The 8,727-nt window shown below is 36.4% G+C and overlaps 1 pseudogene; it reads right to left on the bottom strand.

Annotated features, from left to right (window-relative positions):
* Positions 1–2,853: 2,853 nt before the first annotated feature.
* Positions 2,854–7,057, bottom strand: LOC145096039 (uncharacterized; annotated as a pseudogene).
* Between the last annotated feature and the right edge of the window lie 1,670 nt (positions 7,058–8,727).

Here is an 8,727-nt window from a genome sequence, read left to right as displayed (position 1 = left end):
TATGTTAAAAGTTAAAAAACATAACTTTATAAGTAGAAGTAAAGATATTATTTGAATATTGAAATTTAGTTTTATATGATTACACTTTAGATTTGATACTTATTTAACCTTATTAATCAACTTATAATTATTATTAGAAAGAAATTGAAAAGTCATGAGAGTTTTAAATGAATGTGGTGAATGAAAAAATGAATGAGAGTTACAAATTAATGTGGTGAAATGAAAAATGTTTCATTTATAAGTATACTAGGCGAATGCCCGCGTGTTGCGCAGAAACACCTATATAGTGGAAATCTTTACAAATATATGTTTTTTTAAATATAACAATAACATTTGTTGTTAAATTTGATATAATAATTCGTATACTAAATTGATATAATATGTTGATTATTTTGAATTATATAATAATATATACATCTATTATAACTGCATAATCTCAACCGCTTAAATGATTTCTACCCACGAGTTACTCATGAATAAAATTAAATATAATATATGGTTTATTGTTATTTATAGTTTTTGTTATTGTTAATTAATTTTTTAAAATTTATTTTCTTAACGTTTTAATTTCTATCATTATAATTATTTCAAACATCAGACATTGTTTTTTGATTTTAAAGGTAACAATACAATCATTTATATAGAGTTATTTTTAACTATTGTTATTATAAATTATTTTAAACTACTTATTTGAAAACTTTTAACGATTATACAAATATCTTTAGAAAATATTTTAGTTAAATTGATATTATAATATAGTTTTTGCATATAGTTTTAAATTGATAATGGCTTACATACAACAACATATTAAATCTAATAAATTAAGTATAATTTGTTAAAAGTTAAAGACATACTTTATAAGTAGAAGTAAAGATATTATTTTAATATTGAAATATAGTTTATTTATGATTACACTTTAGGTTTGATATTTATTTAACTTTATTAAATAAATTATAATCATTATTAGAAAGACACTACAATTTATCACTTTTAACTATTTACAAAATATTATTTGGGTTGTTTAAGTTAAATTAAAATTTATATTTAAGTTGCTCTCGTAATGTTATATTTAAGTTTATAATTTAAATATTTTATACAAATTGTTCAAAAGTTGTAGCTTTAAAATGATAATGGTTTACATCTAAAAATATAATAAAACTAATAAATTAAGTATAATATGTAAATAGTTAAAAAAAACATAACTTTATAAGTAGAAGTAAAAATATTCTTTTAATATTGAAATTTACTTTATATATGATTACACTTTAGGTTTGATATTTATTTAATTTTATTAACCGACTTATAATCAATATTATAAAGAAAATGAAAAGTCATGGGAGTTTCAAATGAATGTGGTGAAAGAAAAAATGTTTCCTTTATAATATAGCATGATAACCCTCCTCTCAGGGCCGGTCCTGAAAAATGAAATATTCTTAAAGGTCCGGGACGAATAAGAAAAAAAAGGCTCTTATCTTTATTATAATTTTGTATTTTTATCATGTGATATCTAGATCTGCCAATTGAAATTAGTTGCTTCATAAATGGAGAGGAGGCAGGGGGTCCAAAGTGGGTAGCTGTATAGGGCTCAATTTTTTTTATTATATATTTTTATAAAAATATATAATAAAAAAAATTGAGCCCTATACAGCTACCCACTTTGGACCCCTGCCTCCTCTCCATTTATGAAGCAACTAATTTCAATTGGCAGATCTAGATATCACATGATAAAATATGCATAAAGTACAACCCAAGGAAGATTAAGGAGATCCCTATTTTTTCAAATATTCTTTATAAATTAAGGAAATCTCTATATTAACTTCATTAAAACTAAAGCTAACCAAAACATATACCTCCAATTCCTACCAATAGAAGAAGAAGTATTTATAATCACAACTATGAAGATGCATAAAATCAAGAGCCATTAAACTAATAAAAAAATAGGTTGAAAATTAATAAAAAAAAAAAATTAAACGCAGCAACTTATGCTCATGATCTAGAAACATGTTTTTCTTATTTTATTCCTTGGACTATTGTGTCACTTAATACTTATGTGAAATTTGATCGGAATATTTTATTTTATAAACAATCGAAGTCTAAAATTTTTCAATTACATCACAGTTAAAGAGTTCAATCAAATACCTTACTTAATACTCACTCGTCGCTTATTCTCTTTCTAAGCCACAAAAAAGTATCAAAGTATCAAGTGGCAAAATCTAAGCGTTATTCCTGATAGCAAAGAAAATCCACTTTAGTCTTCAGTTTAGATATGAGATGTAAGAGGAGGGAGACAGCGGTGAAGAAGGGGAGCGGCGGCAGTTGAGGTTGCGACTGGCGGAGAAGGCCGGTGGTGATGGATTTTGGCCAGGCCTAAGGGGGTGTTTGGATAAATATATTTTTAGCTTATTAGTTTATTGCTTATTGTGGTGGGAATAAGCAGTTTTTTAAAAAGTGTTTAGATTACCTTATTGTGGTGGGAATAAGCAATAAGCAATAAACATTTTTAAGTGTTTGGCAAAAAAAAACAGCTTATATGAGTAAAATGACCAAAAATGGCTTCTTCTTATATGTTAACATATTTATCTTATTAAAACAATTTTTTTTATAATAATAATAATAATTTTCTTATTCATAAGAACTAAAAAAACAATTATCATGCTACTACATATTTTTCTTATTAAAACAAAACATTTTTTTAAATAATAATAATAATATATATTATACCACAAATTTCATTTCAAATCCATATTATCCAAAATATTACCCAAAATAGTTTCATGCTACTACATTAAACCATAAAATAAAAATACTACAGAGTTTCAAAACAAATCATACGCCATTACGTGCACGAGTGTTTCACCTTGAGAAAATATGTCTTGCAATCTTATCGCGCATTGCACTCATATACATATCCTCAGTTCTACGTTGTCTAATTAATACTTCGTTATGTGGCTCAATACCATTATTGGGTCCTTCATCATTACGCGAAATATAAGATTCTTCTTGCGCTATTTGAAATGTAGCATCACCACTACCGCTCATTCTAATGCAATTGTGAATCGCCATTGAAGCTAGCATAATTTTAACTTGGGTCTCGAAGTCGAAATTTACATGCATATCTCTAAGTAACACCCATCGAGCCTTCCAGACTCCAAAAGTTCGTTCAATTATATTGTGAAGTGACGAATGATAATAGTTAAATTTTTCTTTGAAGCCTTTTGGTTCCCGCGAGGCAGAAGTCTGTCCACGTCGAAAATCAGGAATATGATAACGGATGTTTGAACCTTTATAGGGAGCAAGATAACCTTTTGTATTAGGATATCCGGCGTCTACAAGGTAATACTTACCTATAGAGGTACAAATAAAGCATATGATTGTTATTCATTTATACAGTTTGAAAATATAAAACTTCTATTAATAAGCAATGATACTAACCATCGGCTGGAAGTGAAAACTTAACTTCACGTCTCCTTCGCGCTTCATTGAAAATTCTTGTATCATGTGCAGTCCCCTCCCATCCAGCCCACGCAAAGGTAAAGCACATGTTGAAATCACATGCTGCCATAATATTTTGAGTAACGCAATTCTTTCACCCAATGAATTTGATTTGGTCATGTTGCGGAACAGAGGCCTTCACGTGTGTTCCATCGATGGCACCAATACAATCCTAAAATTTCAAAACATATAATAAGTTACCAATTATTTTTACAATTACACAAATTCACCAAATAACATAACTTTGAAACTAAGTAACTACCTTAAAGTATTGATAATACCGAGGGTTATTTAAAATATGTTATGGTATAGTTTCGTTGTAGTTAGCATTTGGTTTGATGATGTCCTTACTTAGGTTAACCACAACATCCAAGACATTATGAAAATGCCTATGGATTGTTTCTCCAGAATGATTAAAGAACTCTTGAACTAACCGATTTCCACATCCATGCGCTAAGTACAACAAGAAAATACCAAGGGACTCTTCAATAGATACACGACGTGATTTCTTTAACTCATAATGTGCAATAAGATCCCTACATAACATGTTGAAAACTGGGACTTCTAATATGAAAAGTTCATAACATCGGCTCTCATGATCGTTAAGTATTTCATTGATAAGCATGCTTCCTGTGCGCGTAGATGAACGGCGATGTCTACGCACGTTTTTCGATTTCTGAGTCAACAGTAACCCTTTGACAGCAAGCCCATCTTCATTTTCTTCAATTTCATCATATAAGTCATCACTGTCATATGAGTTGTGTAACACCCATGAAATTCAAGACAATTTAAAACTTTTCAAAACATTTAAATCCATTAAGTTATTACAGTTTGTTTTCAAAATAGTTTGAACATCAGAGTATCCCCATAACCAAATCACAAAATCATGAAATATGAGGAGCTGTACGATCAGGCCTTTGCCTTCCCGTGATCACCAGAAGTACCTAAAACAGTAATCGATAAATGTAAGCTTGAAGGCTTAGTAAGTTACCCCCAAAATACTAACCTCATAGTACTATAACCATATCATATATCAAATACAGAACAACCATGCATATCGAGTCTACAGTATGACTGGACCGCCCTCACCAGGCCTTCAGTCTATTTGGCCTACTCTCCGTGCCTCGGCACATCTGGACCGCCCTCTCGGGCCTTCAGCCTATCCGGACCGCTCGATGGGCCTTCGGCCTAACTATGTGCCCTTCCGGGTCTGCAGTCTATTCGGTCTGCCCTGGGTATGTTGGCCTACAGCATGAAGCAGGGCCCGCCTCAACCCAACCCCCATACCAACAATCATGTGTGCATAAATAGATAATCACATAACGGTCCATATATAAACAAACCGATCTAGCAAATCATATATCATAACAACATCCTAACCAGGATACTAACCTAAACCAGGTCACTAAACATAGCATCATCTTATATACTAGGATACCAACCTAAACCAGGTCACTAAGCATAGTACCATCCTAACTACCAGGATGTCGATCTAACAGATCAATAAGCATATCAAGCCAATACCAGCATATAATGTGAGAAAGGGTTGGCCTTGGTGCCTTAGACCCTGTTGATATAGTGAGGATAACTCACCTTGCAATGTCGGACTGCACCACAAAATCACGCTCTTGGAACACTGCCCCAAACTCCAACACCTATAACCATCAATGACCCAATCCATAAACATCCGCGTACCAAATACACTCAAAAGTCAAAACGGTCAACCCTTGGTCAAAGTCAAAGTCAACTATCAAGGTCAACAACCCATGTTGACCTCAACTCGTCGAGTGCCCTTGGCAACTTGTCGAGTGCCTTATAATACTTGCCTGCTCGCCGAGTCACCAAAGTGACTCGTCGAGTTCCCACGGTTCGCGACTAAAACTCAATGGCCACTCGTCGAGTTTCTCACTTGCAACTCGACAAGTCTACGCGCAACTAGAGACAGGGAAAAACTCTAACGGACTCGCCGATCCATCCTGCTGACTCATCGAGTTTTAGGCAATCTTCATGGGACTCGCCGAGTTGTTCTTCCAACTCGTCGAGTTCATGCCTATCTTCATGTGACTCGTCGAGTCTATCGAGCGACTCGTCGAGTCCCTATAGTCCTTCATCCATACAAACACGTTTTGAACCATGCACAGGCTCTAAAATGTAGATCCAGCTTCCCAATACATGTTTATCACGTAAAGTTGCAAGCTTTACGTGCATGCAAGGCTCTAGAGGCTCTAAATGACAAATCCAAGCTTGTTATGGGGTTTAACTCCTTAAGAAGGGTTCATTCTATGCAAAGGCTCCGACTTTATGAACTTGTAACCCAAGAAGGGCCCAGATCTAAAGTTGCAACTTCAGATCTAGCTTATACACCAAGAAATAGCTCCATAATCAATGTAAAAACCCTAACTTCACCCAAGAGAGATCTATAAGGAAAATAGAGCTAGGATCACGAATTGAAACCTCAAAACGAAGCTAGAGGAGGCAAGTTTATAGATCCACACGAATTTTCTTGCTGCTAGCTTCTTGATCTTTGAGCCAACTTCACCTTCCAAAGCTCAAACACACTCAAATGAAGTTCTCACACGAAACTAGGGTTTTCTGGCTCTCAAGGAGCTGCAAGGGAGGTTAAGGGGTCTTATGATCCTTAAAATAGGATGCAAAACCCCGAAGATTAGGATTTCATCCTCCAGCTCCTACTCATCGAGTCCCCTCTTGGACTCGACAAGTAGGTCACTTAAACTCGTGGACCAACCCGCTGTTACTCCGCAAGTCAGGCAACCAACTCGTCGAGTAACCCTGAACTCATGGTAATTTATACCCATAAATTGATCCTCAGAAATTCGGGGCGTTACAATTCTCCCCCACTTGAACTAGACTTCATCCTCGAAGTCTGCTGCGGTGAACATCCTCGGATAGTGCTCTCGCGTCTCTGCCCTCGGCTCCTGCGTCCGCTCAGACCATCAATGGTGCTTCTACCGTACCTTTACTAAAGGTACCTCCTCGTCCCGCAGAACCTTTACCTCTTCCTCCCGGTATGTCCACATGCCTCTCAATAGATTCCAGGCGCTCACCGATCTGAACATCATCCAACGACACTATTGCCTCCTGTTCCATGATGCACTTTGGCAACTACAAAACGTGAAAGGTGATGTAAATCCTAATCGAACCTTTCCTCGAGATCTACCCCTCCTGCCACTTTACCATCTTGACAATGACCTGATGATCCATCATTCAAAAATCCGTCTTTTCCTCCTCCTGAGGTGAACCCCTTGCAGACAAGACACTGGTTCTACAATATCATAAAATCAATCTACTAGAACACAAATACTCATGCCTGGCCCATTCAGCCTCAGGCTGGAATACCAAACATGCCTATGACACATTTAAACATCCTTAGGATGGAATACCCTCGCATCCTTCACACCAATCCCAAACCATACCCGATTTTATCCCTTCATACTATAAAATGAATTTCCCAAACAAAGCCGAAATCCCTCTGGTCTCAACTTGCCTGTCCACCACCCGAAACGCCGCACGCCTCACTGATTACTAAATCCAAAGGCCCACACATCAAAAGAACCTGCGCTACATGCTGCTAACGTAATGAGTGCTACATGACCTAAGGTAGCCTTACTTCCTACCGCGCCCTTGAGCTTTTGTGCCTACGACTTACAGTCGGCCTGCATCGGGTATCTTGGCCTACTACATAGAGCAGGACCGCCTCAAGCTTACCCACATAAAATATGTTGCCATGAATAACCAGAAGAAGATCTAATCTAAACGCACTCCCTTAAAGTATATAACCAACAAAATCTCTATGCCCACAACCTATGACTGGAATGCTCCCGATAACCTGTCGACAAGGCTGTTGTCCCAATGCTCCATCCTGGATATCCTCACTTCTTCCATTTGCCCAAAGGGCCTAATCATATTCCTTCACAACACCAACCTGTGTCACAGCATTGAAACCTCATATGATCCACTTGTAGAACAAGTTGTTACCTCGTAACACCTATAAACCCAAAACCTGATTACCTAGCTATCAAACCCACACAATTCCTTTAACATATCTTACTAACATGTTCAATACTTGGGACCAGACCTACTGATTGCTATCGCATAGCAACATACTCAATACCCGAACATAGATCAATAGCACATACAGAGTCTTCAGCATGACTGGACCGCCTCACCAAGCCTTCAGTCCATCTGGACCACTCCCTGAACCTTCAACATGTTTGAACTGTTCTCTAAGCCTTCAGCCTGACTGGTATGCCCTACTGGCCTTCAGTTTATCCGGACCACCCAAATTTGTTGAGCATCACCCTGGATCCATCCCAGGGCTCTCTCCCATATACCCGGTTCTCACCCACTTGGGGTTTCGGACTCCCGATCCCTCCTGTAGACTATAACGTCGGTCTAAACCTAGGCCTCATTCCGATTGTTCACCCTCTCGAAAACCCGTGGTCTGATCCCTAACCCGTGTATCTACCATGTATGCTAAATTCTTGCATACGCATGCTGGGGTACTGTGTCACACCCCGAAACCGATGGCGGAAACGTTCCGGGGCGGAGGACGTCATGTAGTATTGCAACCAATGTACATAGTAAGCATAGTAAACATAACCATTACATTGCATAGAAATATTTACATTGTCTGAAAACAAAGTGTTACAGGTGTTATACATATATATCATATGAACAAAAGCTAAGACGGGTCTTCTATATGCTCCGTCTTTTCCAAAAGATCGCAGGGTACCTGTCTAATGCGAACCTGAGAATACAAGCAGTTTGAAAATCAGCATAAAGCTGGTGAGTTCATAAGCAGTTTATTTTCGTAAAAGAACAAGTTTCCTTTGGTTTCCTGAAAAATTCGTTATCCAATAAAATCCCATATTTTCTTATAAGGAAAGTTTAGTTATCCGTTTGTTACACAGTTTGGTTAAGAGTAGTTATGTTATCCCAGGAAAAACCCTTATTTTCCTAAAAGTCGTGGTTAGTTCTTGGTTCGAAATGCAATGTACTAGTATCTACCATACTTGTAGTATTAGATAAGTATTCTGAAAGCCTGGTTATCCTATAAATCAAATATCTACTATACTTATCTGAAATTTCGAATCTTTGGAGACACTCAGAGACGTACACTAGCTATATATTCGAAGTTCTGGTGACATCCAAAGGCGTGTTTTAGACGTATTTCTGAAGCTTTGTCGATATCCAAAGGCGTATATTAGACGTATT

This window comes from Lactuca serriola, chromosome 3 (assembly GCF_051521515.1).
Source record: "Lactuca serriola cultivar US96UC23 chromosome 3, Lser_US96UC23_V15, whole genome shotgun sequence".
NCBI lineage: Eukaryota > Viridiplantae > Streptophyta > Magnoliopsida > Asterales > Asteraceae > Lactuca > Lactuca serriola.
This window is presented reverse-complemented; position numbering and strand designations above follow the sequence as displayed.